Raw genomic sequence first — 13634 nt, 5'->3', positions numbered from 1 at the left:
ATTCACTTCTAGAAACAGCCAGAGGGTTTCTTCAACTCCCAGCGAACTGCTACTGCCACCCAGCTCTCTCCAGTCACCAGGCCGGGAAGATGCGGCAAGGTCGCTTTATATATAATTTAAGACGCAGGAGGTTAACACGGCTCCCTGATCCCACTTTACGGCTCATTGCCCAGAGCGCACGCTCTAAGAGAAATGTTGTTGTTTCATGACCGCCATGATGGGGTTAAACGCCAAGCTTGACCTCGCCAAAATCTAAACATCATAAAATCTTTATGTGCGTGTCGGTGGCCCAGAGAGTCGAAGCAAATTTCCTTCTCCCGTAATACCTCACAGAGCTACAGGCGTTAATATGGAGAGAGATCAAATATGTTCTGACAAACTACAGCAAGAGCATGAAAGGGCCTCCATAATAACAGGGCCGGAGCCGTTCTAAAGACAGCGGCTACTTGAGAGAATATTTCATGTACATCTGCAGCGAGAATGATAACTTGTTGGTGTAATTTGCAATAAGAATCTGCTTATGAATTCAAATGTACAGTATGTCCTTTCACTTTATTTTTATTCCAGTATTTCTTTGTTTATGTGGGGGGAAAAAAACTTAAGAGAAACAACCTGACTTTAACTGAGTCCGGCAAAGAAGTCTCGAAAGGTTTGTGAAGCAAAACCCTTTACAGAGTTTAGAGGAAATGTGTAAGTGTTACTACAGTTAGGGGTGCATCGTTTATCATGATAATAATTCAGATTTATCGTTGTCGCAATAAATTGCTATCAATGTTTAACCCAACCCCAAAACTCTCTAGATTATTAAAATGTTTTTTTTTTTTTACCATTTTCTCCACTATCTGCATCAATAAGTTTGAAACTATAGTTAAATTGCAGCTCTTATGTGCAGTTCAGTGATAGAAATCACACTTCATTATACGATTAGTGTCCTAAAGAAGCATATTTAAAATGTTTATGTTTTTTAAGAGAGTCATCTGGGTTTGTGGGGCTATAATTGCTGTCATGCAGTCAGTCAAGCAATACACAGTTCTTATTGTCACTTTTATCGTTATCACAATAGTACCACCAAATATCGTCACAGAAAGCTGGAGTCCATGGTTTAAGATGGGCTGCTTATGTTAAGACACTACTGAACTTTAAGCAACTTCAGAAGAGTCTTACCTGGGCTGACAAGGGAAAGGAGTGTAGCTCAGTGACCCAAAGTTCACTTTTTAAACTATATCCAAGTTAATTGATGTTCAGTAAGATGTTAGTTTCCATAATCAGGGATGACTTAGGAAGTCATATGATCAACTAATGTAGGAAAAATCTTTTCTTCTCATGTCCAAAGTTTGGGCTGCAAGTCCAGGCTTCAGGTGCAAAGTCATGTTAGACTTCATATCTACAATAGGTGTCTCAATTCAACTTATTCTCTCCTGATACGATACCGATATTGCAGCTTTGGGTATTAGTTTAATATTATGGGTCAACCGATGTTGACTGATTTCTGATATCAACATTAGATCAGGACAATCCTAGCACCTACCCACATTCCCAAAAACACCAACAACTGATGTAATGACCACAGTATCACTGTTTTTGATTGGCCAACAAACTACACTCACCTGATCACCATAGAAATCCTACGGGGGATGATAAAGAGGAATATGAAAAACACCAGATTCAGCAGTGCAGACAACCTGAAGGTTCCTTCTAAAGCGACATGGGGTTCGTCAACACCTCAACAGCGTTTCAGGCGGATCACCTCCATGCCACAGTGATGCAGTAATTCAGACCAAAGGATCCCTGAACAAGCGTTGAGTTTGTATACTGTACAGTACATGGGCATAGTTTTAATTAGCTTTAAAACATTCCTGTATTAAAAAAAATCATTGCAAGTAACTATGTTATCTTCAGTTATTATAGAAATGCTTTATATATCTAATATGATTTAATAGAAATTTGATTGCGATCTTTAACACCTTGAAATTTGGCCACTGTTCCTTTAAGACGCTCTTGCTATCTCTGACACTGACCTTCAGGAAGTCATCACAACATGGCTCCTCTATTAACCCTTTAACAACATTTTCACCGGCATTGAACTGAGAAGCAGCTCGTACAATGACCTCAGTAGATGTGTAGTTCCTTCAGGTGTTTGCTAATTGCTGCTGGCTAGTCTGAAGGAGCTGAGTGAGAAAGTCGCTGGGGACGGCTGCTCTGTAATTCAAAAGCTCAGAAGCTTAGAGAGGAGGAGAGGTGCCTCAGAGGCAGAGCTAGGTCCACCCAGGTGTTTTGCACAGCTAAATGGTTGCCATGGAGATTTAAGGATTTTTTTTTTAAACATGCATGAAAGAATCAAGGCTGCACTCCAGGTGTGGTTTTGATGAAGGAATAAAATGATCACATGACACAAACCTATAAAAAGTCAGTTTTTCATAATGCTGCAAGTACCTTTAAGCAATATTTTCTCAGAAACCGAATGTTGGATTTTTATTACTTCGAAGCCACAATCATCAGAACTTAGAGACATAAACACGTATGCTACATTTTTAGCATGTAATGACTCTAGACAATATCTGCCAGTTTATTACAAGGCAACCCAGAGACACACAGGGACAAACAACAATGCACTCCTCTGGGTCGGTTTGCAGGAGCCAATTAAATCTACATTTTTGGACTATTGGGGCGAAGCTGCTGTAGCTGGAAGGAATCCAGGCATTCAGAAGAAGAATGTGCAAACTCCATGCAGCAGCAGTCGGAATCCAGGACTGTCATGCTGCAGGGCAACTCCGCAGCACCAAGTCCATCTAAATCGATATAGAATATTAACAGCTGTCAAGGCCACATGGGCCACTTTATTATTATTATTAAATCTGAAAAAAGAAAACAAAGCCTGGAAGATGTACTTCCTTCAAGGAATTGATGACATGGACACCAGAGGTCGCTCTCTGAATGTGATTATCTCATGGCCAGAGGCCTGAGACCCCCACCGTCCTCTGGAGACCACCTTGGCAAAAGTTCATTCTGCGGAGAATTGGATTCTTCTCCAACAGAATGCGTGTGGGGGAGTGTGTTGGTGTGTGAGGAGACCTGACCTTGAAGAATTGTTTGTTCCTATTCTCACAGTTTCTCTATTGCTTTCCCAAATGCTTACTCTCTGTCAGCAAAGCTACAGTATCTCATAGCCTATTATCATCTGTGTGTCGCTGCGTGTGGACTACGCTCCTCCATTCGCAGAATTTTTTGTGACTTTGTTGTTCCTGCTGCAGGATGGTGTCAAAGTAAGCATGTGAGGAAGCAAGAGTGCTAAGAACTTTTGATTTTTCACGAGTTTTTAAAAACATTTTTTTTATCATGTTTAGTTTTATCCTCTCTGGAGTGATAATTGCTGTAATCAGTGTTTAACTGCTGTGAGAGCTGCACTTGAAACACATTTTAATCCATATTTTCCTCATCTAAATCTGTAGATGGGCAACAGCAAAACATTTGACAAACAGATATTAACCAGAGCCATACAGAGTTTAACCATAAAAGCATGCAAAGACATTTCTTGGCCACATTTTTATCCATCAGGTTTAACAGTAGCCTGGTAAAAAGCAGCCCCTTGTTCTACGCTTCTCTTTGTACAGAGGGTCTGGAAATTAGCATAGCTTCCTTCATAGGATGCTATGCTAATTAGCTTACAGAAAATTGCGTGCGCTGTAAACAATCATCCCATACTGTAGTGCGGAGTCAAAATGCTTAACAGCAGTAAAATGTCTTACACGTTTCTCTTGCTCTGACTTTGCTCAATATTTGGAGGCATGGCCAAGATGGACTGAATGTCTTTGTTTACTTCCTCCACTGTTGTTGTCAAACTACAACCAAAGTCCAATAACAATTCTAAAACAGAGCAGAAAATGAACATCATTGTTCGCTGATTGGCCAAGAAAAAGTTCCTCCTGAGAAATCAAACTCCATGGGAGAAATCCCAGATGGAGAACTGAAGGGAGATGAGAATCGACTGGGATTGCATTGGAAAGCAATAGCCATTCTGGTTTAGCAGTGTCACGAGTTTGGTAACATTACCAAGTAGTTCCTTAACTTGTTTTAAATTGGAGTGGATCAATGTAAAAATTTGGGCCGATATTGATACCTAATATCAATACTGCTATTATATTTGATAACCAATATTACCAATATTATATATATATATTTCCCAACACTTCGTAACATACTGCTACATTGCTTTTCTGCTTTAGTTGAACACCCCAATAATCCTCTGATGCATAACTTGTTCAGTCATGTCATCACATGATGGCACAAATTCCACATGGCTGAGCCCTTTACCCCCAATTCCTAAAATACAAGCAGCAACAAAATGAAAATAAACATCTATTGTTTACATCAGCGTAGTTTTACTTATCGGACAATACCAATATGTTAAATTACCAACATCAGCCGATACCGATATCCTAATATATTGTGGATCCTTAGAGTCAGGAAAGAGATGGATGTTGTCCTGCATCCGTATCTCATAATAAGCATCCAGATAAAAACAAATCTACAGCTAGAATTACAATCTCCCAACACCAAAATAATCCCCACAAGAATCAAATACAATTATAGTTGTTTCGATTTTGTGTTCCATACATTGACGGACTGAACCGCTTGCCTCATCGGTCAAGACGCTGCTGATTTTCTGTACAGTGAAAGTCTGGATGATTGTGGTAATTATCTCGACACCCAGAGAAGTGCTTTCAGCAAAAAGTGCAATCAGAGTAACCTCATCCAGTGATTTGCACAACTGAATGGTTGCCATGGGAGATTAAAGGATTTCTTAAACATGCATGAAAGAATTAAACCAACAGTCCAGATATGTTTTTGATGAGAGACTAATATCATGATGTAAAGCTCAGAAAAGTCACTTTTACATATTGTCAGGTGGTCGATACACCTTCGGTCTTGCAAACAGAGGTTGAAGGCCCTCAGAGGTCACTTGAATATGACATCACTTATCACAAAGAAAAGATGGCATTTGCTTCCTAAACAGCCTCTAAAAGTGCCTGAGAAGTGAAAGACAGAAGAGATGTCCTCCATCCCCAGAACCAGAACCAGAACCAAACGTTAAGAAGCAGCATTTAGCTTCTATACACCACAAATCTGGAAAAAAGATAAAAACACCCAGAAAACTGCAGAACAGCTGAAACACTGAGTACCTTTAAATCAAGGCTAAAACCCCACCTGTTTAGAAATGCATTTGAACCACAATAAATGGAACATTGACTAATATATTTAAAACATATTGAACCTAAAATACGTATTTACTGTATATTCTGATATAGAAATGCCTTGCAGCTAAAGGATCTTATTTCTAACTTTTCATAAACTTTAGATTTTGTTTTCTGGATAACAGAACACATAATATCAGCCGAAAGAGCGCCCCCATTTGCCTGGATGGGGAACTTTTTTCTTTTTTTTTTTGCCATGAGTTGACCCAGACAGAGGTCCTAACAGGTATTTTCCTTCTGCACAGCCAGTTGACAACCGTTTTGCATCACATAGGAAGAATAAACGAACTGAATATATTCCTACACGTAGTTAAATGATGCTCGTTTCTCAGACATCGAACCGTCTGAACCGGAACATCGGCGACAACAAAAATAGCACGAATTGTTATTTTTTGAGCGAGATTTCGGTATATTTTAAAATCGAGGCTGAAGTAGTGACACAATTTGCCATTCTGTTTGATCTGCGGCTCTAACCGTGAACGCCACGTACTGCATGTACTTTATACTCAAAGGAAAAGGGAGAAACACGGGTCTATTGATTAGATACATTGTTTATTATTATTATTATTATTATTATTATTATTATTATTATTATTATTATTATTATTCGGTTTGAGTTTTAATGTCCAAACTCAAATTCAATATCTGTAATGCAGCAGTTCATTCAGCTAAAGATTTAAATAAATAAATGTCACGCTGATGTTAAAAAGTGATGTAATGTCCCTAAAATTTACGGGGCCTCTGAGATACAAGCAACAGACTCATATGAATCGTAAATGTGTGTTTTTAAAAAAAAAAAAAATTATTAATAGCGACGGGATTTGATTTCAGTGGTGTTTTAAAAGCTAAACTCTTGTTCCACTGCAATCCGTATACAAGCAACGGGAAACGACAGACAGACGCGTTGGTTTCTCTTACCTTTTCAGACATCAAACTGGACGTCTGTGTTGTTCAGGAGAAGAAAGATAGTTTTTTTTTTTTTTTTTTTTTTTTTAAACCGCCTGGTAATCCTCAAACGTGAGCGCCACTTTCCAAATTCTTCACCGTAACTCCAGAGCACTGCGTCTCCCCCATGATCGGGCTCGATATTCCAACCGCTTTGTTCTCGAAACCAAAAAAAAACACAATCACAACCGAAGTCGTCCTCGGAGTTCAAAAAGTCCCGAATATTGATTTCCTTGTCGTTTTGAGTCGTTCGGTGGTGAAATTTGTTGCATAACCGTGAAAGAAGGACGGGGTAAATAATTGGACCCCGACGCGCCTTGAAGCCATGAACGTTGGTTTAGCGCGTTTCCTCCTTCCCTTCTCCATCCGCTTTCTGCTCACGCAATCGCTACAAACTTAAGCGATGAGACCGGAGGAGAGAAGTGCATCCAAGTTGAACAGAGGCAGCTCCATCAGCCAGCGCGGGCTTGACGCGCTGCGCCCCCAGAGATTGGGGAGCTCAAACGCGCGTCTCGGGGTGGCAGATCGGCGCTGTTGCAAAAAATATATATATATAATTTAAAAAAAAAAAAAGGAGGGGAAAAAAAAGAAAATAACAAAAATCAAAATGTCAGAAAAGGGCTCCTCGTCGCGTGCCTCTTGGCTGTTCGCTCCATCACCAACTTCAATCGCGCGAGCCAAACGCTCCTCGCGCTCCGCGGTGCGAGCGGAACGCAGCTTTCTTGCCCGTCACTTGGTTTTGAACGCGCATCTCTGCGGGACTCGCCTCTGCAAAGTCGGGGGAATTCCTCAGTACAACAATAATAAAATGTAAAAAATAAAAAAGAGAGAGAGGAGGGAACTACATTTCCATGTAAACCCAGAGCGGAACGCAGCTTTTTGCTGGCTATCTCACCCGCCTGTTGCGACTATTCTTATATATTTGTTTACTTATTTACTGTGGGATCCCGGCGCACGTTCCGAAGCGCACCGACATCACCGGGCGATCGTTAAAGAGTGCGCAGTACAAAGCAGGGACGCGCTCTGTGGGTGACTTCATCCCTGGCTGAAAGACCGTCTGAACCATTTCACTATACACTCTCCTGTCCGGATGTTTTATTGGCGAAAAGGGTCCACGTGAAGGATCTCAAACGCACGCGGAGATGAAATGTTGGACGTGTGAGGTGCCTGGTGATGTCTTTTTGCTGATATTTGCTACCGCCGTGCAGAGGCGCTGGTTGTGTCTGCCGCTGGGTACAGGTGGAGTGGGAAGTAGAAGGGCCTTTGAGGTGCAACGAATGAATATTTTAAACGGCAGCAGCCGTGAACGCAGAGAGAGAGAGAGAGAGAGAGCGAGACACGGAAGAGAGAGCGCAGGTGCGCGCGCGCGGCCCCGTGTCGCGCGCAAGTGAGGAAAGCACGGAAACATAATCTTACAGCTGACACAAAGATAGCGATGGGGATTTTCTCTACAGAAAACTCGGATCAGCACCAAGGACAGTGACCTTTTTAGCAAAATTTAGCTTTTAAAAAAAAACCCAGTTATTTTTAACAGCTCATGAAGTTTTTATGTTCAGCTCATTTCAGCAACGAGGCAGTTCAAAGTGCTTTACGTCACGAAAAACACAGGAAAAAGAGTCATAAAAACGTAATAAAGTCATCAATCGAGAAACCAGCAGCGGACCTAACATTCTGTCAAATGTCATCATCAGAATCATTCATATGCAACAAATATGTTTGTCAGTATTCCAGTAATTATCAGAACTCAATGTTTCGGCTGTTTTACAGTTTTCTGGAAGTTTGTTCCATATTTGTGGGGCATAGAAGCTGAACGGTTCTAATATTTGCGTGAGCAACATTTTGTTCACTTTGAGAAGTTTTGCAGTGCGGACATATGGACAAAATAAATCTGGTAACATCTGACGAAAACTTGCTAATTAAAATAACCAACAATAAAAGCTAAGGATGGAGCTGGACCCCAAACCTGCAACATCTCACAGTTATTTTTTCTTCATTCTTCATTTATTATTCATCATTCTTCTGGTTCTTTTGGTGGATTGATGGGGGTTTGATAAAACATATTGATCTGAGTCAGCTGGGTTCACATCAAGGCCGTTGCAGAGGATTTCGCGTTGCTTTGGATGAGACTCACGTCTCACGTTTGACCCAAATGTTAAAACGTTTTTTTTTTTTCCTTCAGCAAACTTCATCACCGTTATGAAAGCCAAACTCCTGACCTTGCGGTCATAGGACGTTAAAAATATTTTTTAAAATGTTCGAGTTACCACCTTCTGACACTACAGTATTGTAATTGTGTGGATTTTGACAGAATTCATGTTCATTTCAATCGTCTGCTATAAACAAAGGGAGAAATAACTAAAACAGATCAAGAATAAACCAAAGCTACCAAGATGGCTCAGATTTCTCTCATCTGTTCTCTTTGTGAAGACAGGTCCTTTACATTTTGACAGAACAAGGAAGAAATAAAAGCATTTTCAGTTTGCAAGAGTCATAATTTACCAAAGTAATCCATATATTGACATAAACAACCAAAAAACTCAACTCTTAGAAACAACTTTTGTTGGAATGAAGGATTTCTTATTTCTTTGATAGAGTGAATCTACATTTTGGGGAGTTTGATCTGCTTTTAGTTCATCGGCAAAGAAATCCACAACTAGTCGCCGCAGCTAATGTAACATAAAATTAGTGTCTAGTTTTACTTTCAGAAACATAAAGCAAAATATGTTTTCACCCAAACTTTTTGGTTTCACATATATTTGATATTTTATAATAGCCTGACATGGACAAAGACTGTTTTGACCGAGCGTTGATCAGCTGCGTTTCCTTCCTCAGTCTCTGTTTCCCCAGTCCTCTTCAATAGCATCTCTTTGTGTTTTTATTGGTAATTACATAAAGACAAAGAGAAAGCAGCAGTGTGATGTATCAAAATCCTATTGGATTACACTCTGTCCTCATCCTCTGCCAGCACAACAAGGAAGGTCAAGTGTTCTCCAAGACGCCACAGAATGATCTTCCCCAGAAAGTAAAGACTGGCTGCTCAGTACCTCGGTCACGTTCACGCCGTCTCCTCATAGCTCAATTGTCTCTCTTCATGTCAGGTTCTCATACCACTGATGGACCACAGGGAATAGGACATGGTGGACGCAGTTATATATTGTGAGCAGCAGTGAAACAACACTCTGTGATTGATTTTTATTTGAAGTTTCCTGTACGGATTCTTGTCTTGGGACAAACTTACTCGGCGAGCAAAGGCAAACCGGGCAAAATAAAGCCTTAGGAAATAGGTGTCATTTTTCAGGTGACATAGTCAAACAAAAAGCTGCAACAGCATGGAGAGGAAGGTCTTTGGATAGGATATAGAGCATTTTATTTGTAGATGTAAAAACCAGTTTACGGGTTAAGGGGGTAATTTTGTACGACAAGGCAAAAGTAACCTGATTCAAAGTCCCAACGAGTCAACGAGTCAACGAGTCATCAGTCATCGATGAGAGTCGATGACTGATGACTTTACTAAAGTCTTAAGTTTAATATTGGGATTGATTAAACTCAGATCTTAAACAAATAATAATTGAATAGAAAAGTATCACATAGATGTATATAGATCTATATAGATCTCTCTCTATATATATAGGTAGATAGATAGATCTATATAAATATATAGATCTATATATATGTAGATATATAGATCTATATACATATATAGGTCTAAATATACAGTACAGACCAAGAGTTTGGACACACAGTTGTGTCCAAACTTTTGGTCTGTACTGTATATATAGATCTATCTATCTACCTATATATATAGAGAGAGATCTATATAGATCTATATACTGTATGTCAAAGCCACAACTGAATGAAAGACATAAGAAGTAAGACAAGACATGTAGGGAAATGCTTTTCTTCAGCGGGGTCAGTGAACCTGGTGAACGAACGTTAATGGAGGTTAACACTCAAAACCAGTTTGAGGCTGCAGAATGCTTGAATCTGTTGCAGAGATTCACCTTTCACTAGGAATCATATCCATCTGGTAAAAAGGTCTAGTCAAAGTCCAGAGTTAAATCCAAAAGCCTCAGCAATTTTACAAAGAGGAATGGACAATATAAATACACTGATGTGAGTAAGTACTCAAAAGTTGTGCTAGAGTAATAATCGTAATGCACTCATACGGTTTATAAGTTAGATAGGAAAGAGGCGAGAGCTAGCGCTAAGCTTGTATTTTGACTTACTGTCATAGCAACTGCCTGCCAAGATGGCTGTCAGTTACAAAGCTCACAAAAGGGTGACGCCACATGAGAATTATATACTGACCCTTTGCAACTACTCACTTTGTCACTCGAGGCGCCATGACAGACATTGGAAGTGAGGGACCGTAGTATCGAACAGAGCGACTGAAATTGTTTACATGCTGGGCTACATGACCGTGGGGCATCATAATACAATACTTGGTATCTTTCTAATCATACTTACTCATAAAGTATATGTACGTTAATCTTCTTACCTTGCAAAATGTGTTTGCTGCATAGGCACGATTACATCGAGGCAGTCATCGTTATTGATGGCTGCTATTTTTTGCCGCCGTATTTTTCCTCATTAAAAGTTATACAATAAAATGACAAAGTTTAGTTTGTGTCCTTGTTTGTGCAGCCAACTGCAGAGCATCTTATGATAATTTTTAAAGTGATATCGACTAAGTAAAATTGATATTAGGCTCCCAGACATTTGTTTTTTTTTGACAAGCTTTACAGGAGCGCATAGGTTGCTTTGAAATCCGTCACGGCGGAGCGGGCAGAGCTCTGGAGAGCCTGACGTCACGTACCCAATGGTCGCTATCAATCTCTTCAGGTTAACACAGACAATGGTGTATATTTTTTCTATTCTCACTATTCTATTCTATGTGTGCTATGAATAGCTCTCTTCAATTCAATCCCGCCGTGTTTACTCGAGCAGTAGGCCAGTCACATGTTCCGAGGCGCTGATCACACATTGAGAAAAGCCTCCTGAAGAGATTTCCTCATTAAAATAAAGGACGGGCGGCGGCCTGTCCTCCAGAAAGTCACCTCTTCACCATGTGACAGTGTGTTGGCGACACTCCGGCGGTCTTAGATGTCGACCCGACAAGACTTTCATCGCCAAAGCTGCCCGTTACTCAGGGAGCCGCTGAAGCAAAGGCCTAATCAAGTGTCCTTGTTTATGGATGTTTAGTCACGTTGCTGGGAAATGGTTTGTTTAACTGATCTGCAAAATTTGTCCCTGGAATGATCAGCGGTGCATCAGCCTAATAGACCATTAAAATGTCCTGGGGGGGTCATCTTTGGTGATTACTCTTGTTTTGCCCCATTTCAACCAACTTGTCTTTGTGGTCATTTTCAGTGACCTTGAGGGTTAAATGCTCTCGCTGGATGCTTTATTGTTTTATGGTATATTAGCAGTGGCGCCCCTAGAAAATGTCCATTGGGGTGGCCAGACAAGGCCAGTAAGAATTTAAGAGGGGTGGGGAATATATATATATATATAGACACACATAGAGATGACAATCGATTAAAATGTTTTATTTAAATTTATTAATCACACTCTAGTGTTGTGATTAATTACAAATAATCACTATGCCTCACTTTGTAAGCTTGAAATATAAATATTCACGCAAGTTGTTGCTCTTGCAAGAATGGTCCTGGGCAACCAGTTGAAACGCAAACAGTTGTCAGATTTATTTTATTTGCTTTTTTTTGCAGCAGAAAGAAGCAGGTGATGTAGCCTCCCGGGATTTAGCAGCAACTAAGGGAAATTTACTCTACTGCACATTCATGCAAGTAGTACCAAGCATGTTCTGGGAACAGCTGACAAAGAATATGTGTCAAAAACCTCCATATGTGCACGTTTTCAAACAAAATATTTTATTATTTGGAGTCAAACATGTCTGAAAATGTATCCATTTTACAGGTTTTTATATTTGGGCTTAAAGGCTTAAAGGAAGTCATTTTGCTTTAAATGTTCATTTAGAAATGTCTCTGAAGGGGAGATGAGAATTGAGCAGAATTGTGTAGGAAGGTAATGGCCAGGGTGACTCACTGTCATCATACCATATGACAATGTCAATAAATAGACATTTGAAGACAAAAAATCATTCTGGCCTTTGCCTAGAGAGTTTATAAAACTATGTGATTGCCTATGTGGTTAAATTATTTCATTTTCTGGTTGTCCTTAAAGGTTAAACTAGGCGTTTAAATATTATGAAGCATGTAAAAATACATGGAGATGGAGTCACTGAAGAGAATGAAGGTAACAAACAGAAGGATATAATCGTTATTATTTCTGACTTCTACAATCCATTTTTCAGCTGGATTACTCTCCTGAAGCCCAGGGAATTATGTTTACTTAAAAAAAAGAAGTCAAGAAAAGTTGAGTTTAAAATATGATCAAGTTTTCCAACTAATGAATGCTAATACCATGCATTGTTATATACAGTATATGTTTAGAGCAATACTGTTTGTAGCTCAGTTACCAAATCCTACCTGCCATGGTTACATTGCAAGTAACCTTTTTTCTGCTGCCAAATAAACATATATAAAGTGCTTTTTATGCTTCCATATATTCCATAAAGCAAACATTGCTAACCTTCTCTTTAAATCTTTTTATTCATTTGAATGTAGCACAAGAAGGCTCACACACCTCTCTGGGTGAGATGATTAAATGGACACTTGTCCAGAACACTATCCCACACATATTACCACATGAGCCAACAAAACACTCCCCACCACCTACGGTCTTGGCTTACCTGGAAGCGCCCACATACGCACACAAACGCACACACACGCAGTGCGTGCGCACCGGATGACACACAAAAAGACACAAGCGGAAAGAAATCGACACCGTTAAACTGCTTTGCAGTGAGGTTGGCGGGTCAAGTGGTGAGGTCGCTCCATACTCTGCACAGCATTTTTCACCGGCTGCCAGCCTTTTAGATCAGCACTGCTTGGCGTGTGCGCGCGCGCGCGTGTGTGTGTGTTACAAAAGTGGGCGCTCACGTCGGACATCTTGAATATCCGTCACCATACACATTATGCACATTATGACACCTAACCACCTGGTGCATGTTTAAACCATGAAACCGCATGTATGCCACATTACAAGAGACAAAACGTCCGCCGTGTGTGGTATAGACACACACAAACACACGCACGCCCACACACACACACAATGCTGTTCTTTGTCTTTGGAGAAGCAGGATCCACTCCAGTGCATTCTTCCCGGCTATGTAGCCCAGATTAGTGGCCCCTGACTAGGCCGTAATGGCAGAGAGCGCTGCCTCATCATCTGGCAGCTCTGGGCTCCGGCGTAGCTGCGGGCCTCGCAGCTCCTCCAGAAAACTCACAAGTGTCTTTCGCTCTATCAGCAAGTGGAGGGACTGGTGCTCTTTTGTGCTTGTGATGATGCTTTAAT

The 13634-nt window shown here is 40.4% G+C and overlaps 1 protein-coding gene across 1 annotated transcript in view; it reads right to left on the bottom strand.

Moving 5' to 3' along the window:
- The window catches only part of LOC102223518 (voltage-dependent T-type calcium channel subunit alpha-1I-like), a 215959-nt gene extending 208555 nt beyond the window's left edge, over positions 1–7404 (bottom strand). Inside the window, exon 1 of the mRNA XM_023333871.1 lies at positions 6171–7404. The gene's annotated coding sequence lies outside the window, so the exon portion shown is untranslated. The remainder of the gene's footprint in view (positions 1–6170) is intronic.
- Between the last annotated feature and the right edge of the window lie 6230 nt (positions 7405–13634).

The sequence above is a fragment of the Xiphophorus maculatus genome, chromosome 5, assembly GCF_002775205.1.
Source record: "Xiphophorus maculatus strain JP 163 A chromosome 5, X_maculatus-5.0-male, whole genome shotgun sequence".
Classification (NCBI taxonomy): Eukaryota; Metazoa; Chordata; class Actinopteri; order Cyprinodontiformes; family Poeciliidae; genus Xiphophorus; species Xiphophorus maculatus.
This window is presented reverse-complemented; position numbering and strand designations above follow the sequence as displayed.